Here is a 10,825-nt window from a genome sequence, read left to right as displayed (position 1 = left end):
CCAGCAGTGTGTCGCCTTTGTTTTACGTGTGTGTGTATGTGTCCAAGTCATGCTTTTAAAGGAACGCCGGCTACAGCAAGGCAGATATATTGGTGGGCAGCAGAGTGCTGAAATTTTGAGGCTGGGATGGCCGGGCTTCCGATCTCTACCCACTGCATTCAAGAGACTTCAAACCCACTATACCAGGAGTGTCACAAACTGAAGGATTCGGCCCGCGGGGTGTTTAAATCTGGCCTTTGGGGCTAGCCTGGAAATAGCAAAAGACCGGCCTGTGGTGCCTCTGGCAGCGAAAACGGGGGTGGGAATGGGCACAGGTGGCCCCTGCGTGGCCTGTTTTCAGCCTAGACGGCCTCCTGAAGCACTTTGTTGGCCAAAAGGGGGCGTGGAGGAGAACTACAATGCTGATCCGGCCCTCGAAGAAATCCAGTTTGACACCCTTGCCCTACACGGATGGTCCTTGATTTACAACATTGGTATAATGACCATTCGAAGTCATAATGGCACTAGGAAGGGAAAAAAAGGGGACTTCGGACTGTTTCAGTGTCCCTGCCGTCGTGCAATCCAAATGTGAATGCTTGGCAATGGACTCCTATTTGTGACGGTGGCAGTGGTCTAGGCTCAGGCAATCTCCTTTTGCGACCCTCTGACAAGCAAAGTCAACGGGTCTTGAATCCGCGTAGTTGCTCTTCTCCAAAGTCTGAGCATCTTTTTTGTAACGTCGGGACCCAAACCGGATGCCGTATTCCAGGTGTGGCCTTAGGTGGCGGGAAACCCTGGCTAAAGACCGTCCTGTCGCAAACCGTAAAGACTCTTTAGGCCATCCCGCCCACACTTAGCAAGCTTTGTGGCAAAAGGCCACGCAGAACCCTTGTGGACTGCTTTGCGGGAATCAAAGATATATTACATCTGTAAGCATACATACCTCCCATCTATTAACTAGCCAGAAATGAGATAATTTGGCAAGATATGACCAATTCACAACACATACAATCATGTTTTCAAAGTACCGTATTTTTCAGAGTATAAGACGCACCTTAGTTTTTGGGGAGTAAATATGGGGGGCTGGGAATTCTGCCTCTGCCTAACAGGTATTCATCTGGCTAGCATTCTAACCCTGGTCAGCTTCAGCACATTAGTTCGCTGGTTGTGAGTACGATACCTTGGAGTATCAGGCCTCCAAGTAACATGTCGCCAATGAGAACAATCCAAGGCAGCCATATTCCAACCAAGTCTTTTTATTAGGAACAAAATCAAATTGGCAAGGTGTAATTCCGGCTCTGGCAACCTCCGGGATTACACCCCATATATATATTGGGTGTATATCTATATATATATGGAACCCCCCATGATTTTGTTAGAAGGATTTTGTTAGATCCTTCTGCGCTACCAGGAGCCCTGGTAGCGCAGCAGACTAAAGCACTGTTATTAAGATCAGCTGCCTGCAATTACTGCAGGTTCGAATTTCACCAAGACTCAAGGTTGACTCAGCCTTCCATCCTTTCTAAGGTAGGTAAATTGAGGACCCAGATTGTGGGGGCAATAAGCTGACTTTGTATAAATATACAAAAGGATGAAGGCTATTGCTTAACGCACTGTAAGCCGCCCTGAGTCTCCGGAGAAGGGCGGCATATAAATCAAATTAAAAAAAACAAACATGAAAATGTCACCCGGCTTGCTTCTGTGCCTAGGGCAGGACTAGAACTCGCTCCCTCCTGCATCTCCAAAAGCCCAACACAACCATCTCAAGGGCCTGGCCGGCAAGTTCAAGAGCTCTAAATACTTACTTGAGGTTCTGTTCGGCGATTTCCCCGTGGTTCAGGAAATTGGTTGAATAACTTTGGATATGGTGTCACAGCAGGCTGGCCAAAACCAGCAGCACCACCACGCTGACAACTATGCCCAGAATCCACTTCCAGCTGGACATGGCTCCTGCTGGCCCAGGAAGATGGGTTGCGTAGTCGTGCCAGAGACCCCTGCCACTCCTGTTTTTCAGCTCCTGCCTCTAGGCAGATCTGGCTTGGGGGAATCGGGCATGAAAGAGGCAGGCGTGTTGGAACAACAGCCTGCCTTTGGATGGAACTGGGATGGGCCGATCGAGGAAATGGTTTTGTTTGCTTCCTGAGAACTGCTTTCCCCCGGAAGTTCCAACGGGTGCTCCAGCAGTGGAGGATTTCAAGAAGAGACCGGGCCTGCGTTTGTCTGGAATGGTAGAGGAAAAGGCTCTCCTGCTCGAGCAGGGGGTTGGACTAGAAGACCTCCAAGAACCCCATGGAGGTCCCTCCCAGGCCCTCCCGCTGCCCTCCCCCCACCTCAAGACTCTCCTTGTCTCCCCGCCCGTACCTCCCCCCCATCCCAAGGTCTGCCCACCCTCCCATGTTACCCCACTGCCCCCCGGATCCCTCACATTGCTCCCCATACCTGCCCCCACCCCAGGTCCCTGGTTACCCCTCGCCCCGGTCCCACAGGTGCCCCCCTCCCCGTACCTCATCCCAGGAAGGACCCCGCAGCTGGTCTCCTGTCCCACAGGCCAAGTGAGCAGAGAAGCCACGGGACTCTTGCATGCAGCCGGACAGGCGTACACCAGACAGGCATTCACGCCTGGAAGATGTAGATTCCTCCCCACCTGTAGATTTATTTGGTGACCATCATCCCGAGGGGTTTCCTTGCTCTTTGATCGGACCAGTGAGATGCTAATCTATGGGTTAGGATTATGTCCCGAAGGTGTTTTTTTCCCAAAAGGCAACTGCACTTTGTTTTTCACTGAAGGGCTTTCGCTTCTTACCCAAGCAGCTTCTTCTGTTCTGACTGAACGATGGAAGATGGAAGGATTTATATTCTTTGCAGTCATCTGGTTGTTGTTACTCTCTCTGAGAGGCGTTGGGGCCACTTGGTAGTTTATCTGTGTCCTCAGGGTCACCTGAATAGTGCAAATGGGTGTGGAGACATCTTGGAACTGCTGAAAAAACTGTGTTGTAAACACGAGATATGTGGTGTCCATACGTTGCAGGAATATTTGAAAAGCTCAGGAGGATTTATAACCAACACAATATAGAAACACACTTGAACCCCCCAAAATACAGGAAGGCAGAAGCTTGTCCATCTAGATAAAACACCCAGATGCCAACCGAGGAATGTGGTATATGCTGAATAGCGCAGTGCGAAATGTACAAATCCATACATTGGGGAAACAAAACAACCACTTCACAAACATGTGGCGCAACATAGGAGAACAAACCCATCAGGATGAGATTTGGCAGTTCACCTGCATTGGAAAGACCGAGGCTTCAATCCATCAGAATCAAGCTGGAAGGGACCGTGGAGGTCTTCTAGTCCAACCCCCTGCTCAAGCAGGAGAGCCTTACAGAATCACAGAGTTAGAAGGGACCATGGAGGTCTTCTAGTCCAACCCCCTGCTCAAGCAGGAGACCCTCTGCCATTTCAGCCAACTGACTGTCCAAACCCTGCAGTGATGAAGCACCCGCAATTTCTGGTGGCAAGCTGTTCCAATGGTTAATTGTCCTCCGTCAGGAAGTTCCCACTTAATTCCAGGTTGCTTCTCTCCTTGATTCATTTCCATTCATTTCTTCCTGTCCTGCCTTTGGGTGCTTTGAAAAATAAGTAGACCCCCAGTTGCCTTTTGGAAAAAGCCCCTTTGGGGGACAATCCTAACCCTTCGATTAACATCTCACTGGTCCCTTGAAACCCCTCGGATTAAGATTGCCAAATTCCCACATAATACATTTACAAGTAGAGAGGAATCTACATATCTTCCTTTCTGGATTTCACACGTGCCAGGGTGGCAATGTCTTAAATCAGCACATCTGCATGGGAAGGAGACACGAACCAAGGACTGGTCTCCTCCTCATAAAATTGAATCTCTGCAACATGTTTTCTTGTAGTCTACCCCCCCAAAATAAGTTGCTTCCTTATTTTGCACAGCACATCTGGAGTTCACATTTTTTATTTGTTCTTGCATGGAAGCCCCGAATGATCCTTCGAATCAAATAAATCAATGAAAATGTCACCTGGATGGCTTCCGTGCCTAGGGCAGGACTAGAACTCGCTCCCTCCTGCACCTCCAAAAGCCAACATAACGGTCGTGAGGGCCACAGGGCTTGACCAGTGATTTGAAGAGCTCCAAATACTTGAAGTTCTGTTCAAATTAGCAATTTACCCCTGGTTTGTGGGACCGGTTGAATTTTTTTCTATATGCTGTCCCACGAGGATTGCCACGGTCACCACCGCCACCAGGATCATGATTATGGCCAGAATCCACTTCCAGTTTGCCGTAGCTCCCAGTGGCCCAGGAAAAGGGGTTGCGTAGTTGTGCCAGAGACCGTGGCAGCTCCCAGTTTTCAGCTCCTGCCTCTAGGCGTATCTGGCTCAGGGGGTGGTGGAAATTGGGCATGAAAGAGGCAGGCGTGTCGGAACAAGGCCTGCCTTTTGATGGACTGGGATGGGCCGATCGAGGAAACGGTTTGTTTGCTTTCCTGAGAACTGTTACAATCCGCTGAACTGTTTACCTCCGGAAGTTGTGGGTGCTCCAACACCGGGGGATTCCAAAAAGAGACTGGACAGCCTTTTGTCTGGAATGGTAAGCAGCGGGTTGGACTAAATGACCTCCAAGTTCCCTTCCAATGATTCTGGAATTCTGTAAAGGCCTCCTGCTCGAGCAGGGGATGGACTAGATGACCTCCAAGGTGCCTTCCAAACTCTTCCGTATTCTGATTCTGCCAACTGGGCAGGGAAGCTTCTTGGACCTCTCCTGCAGGAGAGAAACTCTCCTGCTCCCAAGAGGCAACTCCCAAGATGGGGTTTGGATCCGTGTCCCAGCCAGTCCCTTCCCCCGCAAAAGCCTCCATCCGACAGGATGTCGAATTTGTCGCGTCACAAATTTGTGATGGTCAGTAAAGGAATGGCCGAGGGCACAATGTTGCCGCTGCGGCGTGCGTAACAACCACTGGCAACAAATGGTGGCGCGCGACTTACGTGCTACTTACAAGAAAGTTACAACTTGGACGGGGAGTAGCCAAGACATGTAGCTATATAAGCTTTGGTACCCTCTTGCTTTGTCCTCCACTTACGAGAGTCCACATAGTGACCGTTCAAAGTCACCACGGCCCCAAGAAAAGGGACGTAGGACCGTTGCTCACGCTCCCCCCAAATTCAGATGCTTCTCAACTGACTCGCATTTAGGACCAGTCGCAGCCTCCCAGGGGTCACATGGTCCCCATCTGAAACTCGATGGGAAAGTTAGATTCACTTAACAACCGTGTTATTAAGTAAACAACCGTGTCGATTCATTGGGGGGGGGGGTGGCGGTTATTGTAAAAGAAGGTCTTGATCCTAGGGAGGCCACTGTACCTCAGATAGCCGGCTGTGAGTCTCTCCTTGTGAAGTGGGGCCATGGGAGGCAGATGGGCCTGCTGGTTGCATACCTGGCTCCTTGCTGCGTGGCAGCGGCCCTGCCTGAGCTCCTCAACGTCATAGCCGGGGTGGCGGTTGATACCCCCAGGCTTTTAGTCATGGGGGATTTCAACCTGCCGTCCATCAGTGAAGCGTCTGAGGTGGCTCGGGAGTTCATGGCTTCCATGACGGCCATGGACCTGACCCAAGTAATTCACGGCCCCACTCACACAGGAGGAAACACGCTGGACCTGGTTTTCGTCTCTGGTCAGTGGTTAAATGTCCTAGATACAGGGGAGATAGTCATCGAACCCTTGTCATGGTCAGACCATTCCCTCCTTAGACTCGACTTTCTGACCGCTACACCCACTGCAGGGAAGCGGAACCGACTAGGTGGTTCCGCCCCAGGCGCCTGATGGATCCTGATAGGTTCCGAATGAAGCTTGGGCCATTTCCTGGGACTCTGGCTCACGACTCGACGGAAGACCTGGTGGCCGCCTGGGATAGGGCGGCCGCTGGTGCTTTAGATCGGGTCATGCCTTTGCGGCCTCGGACCCGGTGCCGAATCTGCCCAGCTCCTTGGTTTTCTGAGGAGCTGAGGGAGATGAACCGCCGGAAAAGACGCCTAGAGAGTAGCTGGAGGGCTAGTCGTTCCGAGTCTGACCGTACACTAGTGAGGTCTTATATCAAGACCTACTAAGTGGCGATAAAAGCGGCGAAGGGTAACTACTTTTCCGCTCTTATCACGTCGGCAGATAATCGCCCAGCTGCCTTGCTTAGGGTGACCTGCTCCCTTCTCTATCTGGGAGCGCGGGAAGACCCCTTGCAAGGACGTGCTGAGGATTTTGCGCATTATCTGCACGATAAAATTGCTCAAATTCGGGAAGGCTTGGACTCTGACTGGGTGGATACAGGCGGGTTGTCCGAGGTTTGTCTTGAGAATGTTATTTGGGATGAGTTTGACTCTGTGACCCCTGAGGACATGGACAGGATGCTGGGGAGCTTGAACGCAACCACATGTTTATTGGACCCGTGTCCCTCCTGGTTGGTGCTGGCTATCCGGGAGGTTAAATGAGGCTGGCTCCAGAGGATTATAAATGCCTCCTTGAGTGAGGGTTTCTTGCCTCCTGCCTTGAAAGAGGTGGTGGTGAGGCCCCTCCTCAAGAAGCCCTCTCTGGACCCAGCTGTTTTGCCAAACTATTGTCCAGTTTCCAACCTTTGCTTTCTGGCAAAGGTTGTTGAGAGTGTGGTGGCGTGACAGCTCCCGCAGTACCTGGATAAAACCGTCTATCTGGATCCGTTCCAGTCCGGCTTCAGGCCTGGGTACAGCATGGAAATGGCATTGGTTGCGTTGGTCGATGATCTCTGGAGGGCTCGGGACAGGGGTTGCTCCTCTGTTCTGGTCCTATTAGACCTCTCAGCGGCTTTTGATACCATCGACCATAGTATCATGCTGCACCGGCTGGAGAGGTTGGGAGTGGGAGGCATTGTTTTACGGTGGTTCTCCTCCTATCTCTCCGACCAGTCGCAGTCTGTGTTGGCAGAGGGGCAGAGGTCAACCTCAAAGCACCTGGTTTGTGGGGTGCCACAAGGGTTGGTCCTCTCGCCTCTCCTGTTCAACATTTATGTGAAGCCGCTGGGCGAGATCATCTGTGGTTTTGGGGTGCAGTGCCATCTGTACGCTGATGACACCCAGCTGTACATCTCCACCCCAGACCACCCCAACGATGCCCTTGAAGTGATGTCCCGGTGCCTGGAGGCCGTGTGGGTCTGGATGGGGAGGAACAGGCTCCGACTCAACCCCTTCAAGACTGAATGGCTGTGGTTTCCGGCGTCCCGATATAGTCAGCTGGTGCCATCACTGACTATTGGGGGTGAGACATTGGCCCCCATGGAGAGGGCGCGTAACTTGGGTGTCCTCCTGGATGTATGGCTGTCTTTAGAAGAGCATATGACGGCCGTGGCCAGGGGGGCTTTCTATCAGGTTCGCCTGATATGCCAGTTGCATCCCTTTCTGGATCGGGACTCCTTATGCACGGTCACTCATGCCCTCATCACTTCCCGCCTGGACTACTGCAACGCTCTCTACATGGGGCTCCCCTTGAGGAGCACCTGGAGGCTCCAACTGGTACAGAATGCAACCGCACGGGTATTTATGGGGCGACATGGCGCTCCCACGTGACACCTCTCCTGCGCGAGCTGCATTGGCTTCCAGTGGTCTTCCGGGTGCGCTTCAAGATATTGGTTCTCATCTTCAAAGCGCTCCATGGCTTAGGACCCGGTTATTTACGAGACCACCTTCTGCCTCCGATAACCTCCCACCGGCCAATACGCTCCCACAGAGAGGGCCTCCTCAGGGTGCCGTCGGTCAGACAATGTCGGCTAGCGACCCCCCGGGGAAGAGCCTTCTCTGTGGGGGCACCCGCCCTCTGGAATGAGCTACCTCCTGGAATACGGTTGATACCGGATCTCCGGACCTTCCACCGGGCTCTGAAGACTTTTTTATTCCAGCAAGCCGGGCTGGGTTAAAAAATTTTAATTGGTGAATTTTATGGGTAAGGGGTTTTAAATTGGGGGAAGCCAAAGATAAATTTAATTTTGTTTTATAGTATTTTAATGTTTATATTGTATGTTTTTTAATTTTGGCTGTTCACCGCCCCGAGTCCTTCGGGAGAGGGGGCGGTATAAAAATTTAAATAATAAATAAATAAATAAATAAATAAATAAATAAATAAATAAATAAATAAATAAATATAACAACGGTGGCAACAAAGATCTTTTAAAAAGACTAAACTCAAGATATGTCTTGCTTAAAAGCAGGAACTTGTGGCACAACGATGGCCATAAGTTGAGGAGTATCTTCTGTGTTATTAAAAAAGCATTACGTTTTTAAGTCATAATTGTATAATTGTATAAAATTTGGGTTTGGTGTCATCCGAGGTCTTGGCTCCTTTAGCTGCCAAGATCCTTTTGCTGAAATCCCTCTAGTAAAACTTCTTGGAACCCATGTCTGGCTTTGATTGGCATCTATGAATCAATCAGAATAAGGTTGGAAAGGACATCGGAGGTCATCTAGTCCAACCCCTGCTCGAGACCCTACACCATTCCAGACAAATGGCTGTCCATTCTTAGAAACCTCCAGTGTTGGAGCACCCATATCTTCTGGTGGCCAGCTGTTCCGCTGGTTAATTGCTCTGTAAGGAAGTTTCTCCTTAAGGAGAGAAGGTTGTTTCTCTCCTTGATTATTTTCCACCCATTGATTCTTGTTTTGCCTTCAGGTGCTTTGGAAAATAAGGGGACCCCCTCTTCCTTGGGACAGCCCCTTAAATCTTGGAATACTGCTATTTTGTCCCCCCTAATTCTCCTTTTCTTTAGACTAGCCAGACCCCAAACCTGCAGCTGTTCTTTGTATGTTTTAGTCTCCAGGCCTTTGATCATCTTAGTTGGTCTTCTCTGTGCTTTTTCCAAAGTCTCAACCTCTTTTTTGTAATGGTGACCCGTCCATCCATGCATCCATCCATGCAACCATCCATATACACACACAAGCAGAATGGATTTGAGGAGGGACTAAAGATACTGCTCATCTATCCTCTCTCTCTCTCTCATCTATTATCAATCAGATATCTCTATTAATATCTATCTATCTTAGATAGATAATATAATCTATCCATATATCTTATATCTATCTATCTAATCTATCTATCATCTCTCTCTAATCTCTTTTCCTCTCTATCATCTCTCTCTCTCTTCTCTCTCTATCATCAATCATCTCTCTATTAATATCTATCTATCTGTATCTATCATTTATCATCTATCATTTCTCTCTCATATCTCTCTATTTCTCTCTATTTCTCTCTATCATCTATCATCTATTATCTATCATCTCTTTCTACTTTTCCTCTCTCTGTATCTATCATCTATTTATATCTCCTCTCTCCGTGTCTGTCTGTCTGTCTGTCTGTCTGTCTGTCTGTCTGTCTGTCTGTCTGTCTGTCTATCTATCTATCTATCTATCTATCTATCTATCTATCTATCTATCTATCTATCTATCTATCATCTGTTATCTATCATCTTTCTCTAATCTCCCTCTCTCTGTATCTATCATCTATATATATATATCTCTCTCTCATCTCTCTCTCTCATCTCTCTATTATATATCATCTATTTATCTCTCTATTTCTATCTATCATCTATTATCTATCATATATATGTATGTATGTATATATGCATGTGTACACACACATACTCCTATAATCTCTCTTTCCCTCTCTCTGTATCTATCTATCTATCTATCTATCTATCTATCTATCTATCTATCTATCTATCTATCTATCTATCTATCTCATCATCTATTTATTATCAATCATCTCTCTCTCTCTCTCTCTCTCCCCAAAACGTGTCCTACCCACATTTTACACACGAAAGCAGGAGGGATCGAAGGGAGGGCCCGAAGATCCCTCCCACTCTTTATTGATTCATTCAATGTACGTGCCGCCCACCTCACTGCGGCGAAAGGACCGAGCGAGCGACCCGCAAACGCCCTCGGCCCAAATCTCTCGGAAACCCGACCTCCGGTTGATCATTGCTGTCTTCCTCCAGGGATGCTGGGGTGCCTGTTTTGCCCGCGGCGAGGCGTTTGGCTCTGGCTGGCTTTTTCTTGGGGGTGATGATTTTGGCTGCTTTGTTTCTGATTTCGGGACTGTTGAGGCCCAGCAATTCCCGTTTTCGGCCGCCCTCCACGAACGACACCTTGGGCTACTGCAGGTTGTGAACTTCCCTTGGGGCGAACCCTCTGATCTCCTTTCTTGAATTTATCCACACCAAACTTCACGTTTGATTGTACACTGGCACCTTTGGTATCACTTCTGGCATCTCCATACCTGTTGGTATTCACCGGGATCCTGTGGGAGGCATAGAGTGGCAGTCGGGGGTCTCAGTCACTCCCAGCCCCCCGCAGCTCCTCCACCTCAAGACCCTCCCCTCCTCCCTGCCCCTATTTCCCCTCCACCCCAAAGTCTGACCACCCTCCCAGGTTACCCCGCTGCCCCCCAAACCCCAGCTACTCTCCCTGTCTCCATGTCCTCTTCACTGCCCCCAGATCCCTTCCACTGCTCCCCCTCCTCGTACCTGCCCCTCACCCCAAGGTTTGCCCATGCTCTCCGGAAGGGATCTTGGGGGTCATCTCGTCCAACCCTCTGCCCTAGCAGAAAACCCTCTACCATTCCAGATAAGTAACTGTCCAGTCTATTCTGAAAAACCTCCAGTGATGAAGCACCCACTTCTGGTGGTAAGCTGTTCTAACGGTTAATTGTCCTCCATCAGGACAATTTCCACTTAATTCCACGTTGCTTCTCTCCTTGATTCATTTTCATCCATTCTTGTCCTGCCTTTCGGTGCTTTGAAAAATACGTCGACCCCT

The sequence above is a fragment of the Pantherophis guttatus genome, chromosome 4 (assembly GCF_059756535.1).
Source record: "Pantherophis guttatus breed Tessera chromosome 4, ASM5975653v1, whole genome shotgun sequence".
Taxonomy (NCBI): domain Eukaryota; kingdom Metazoa; phylum Chordata; class Lepidosauria; order Squamata; family Colubridae; genus Pantherophis; species Pantherophis guttatus.
The sequence above is the reverse complement of the archived record's forward strand: the minus strand, read 5'-3'. Positions refer to the sequence as shown.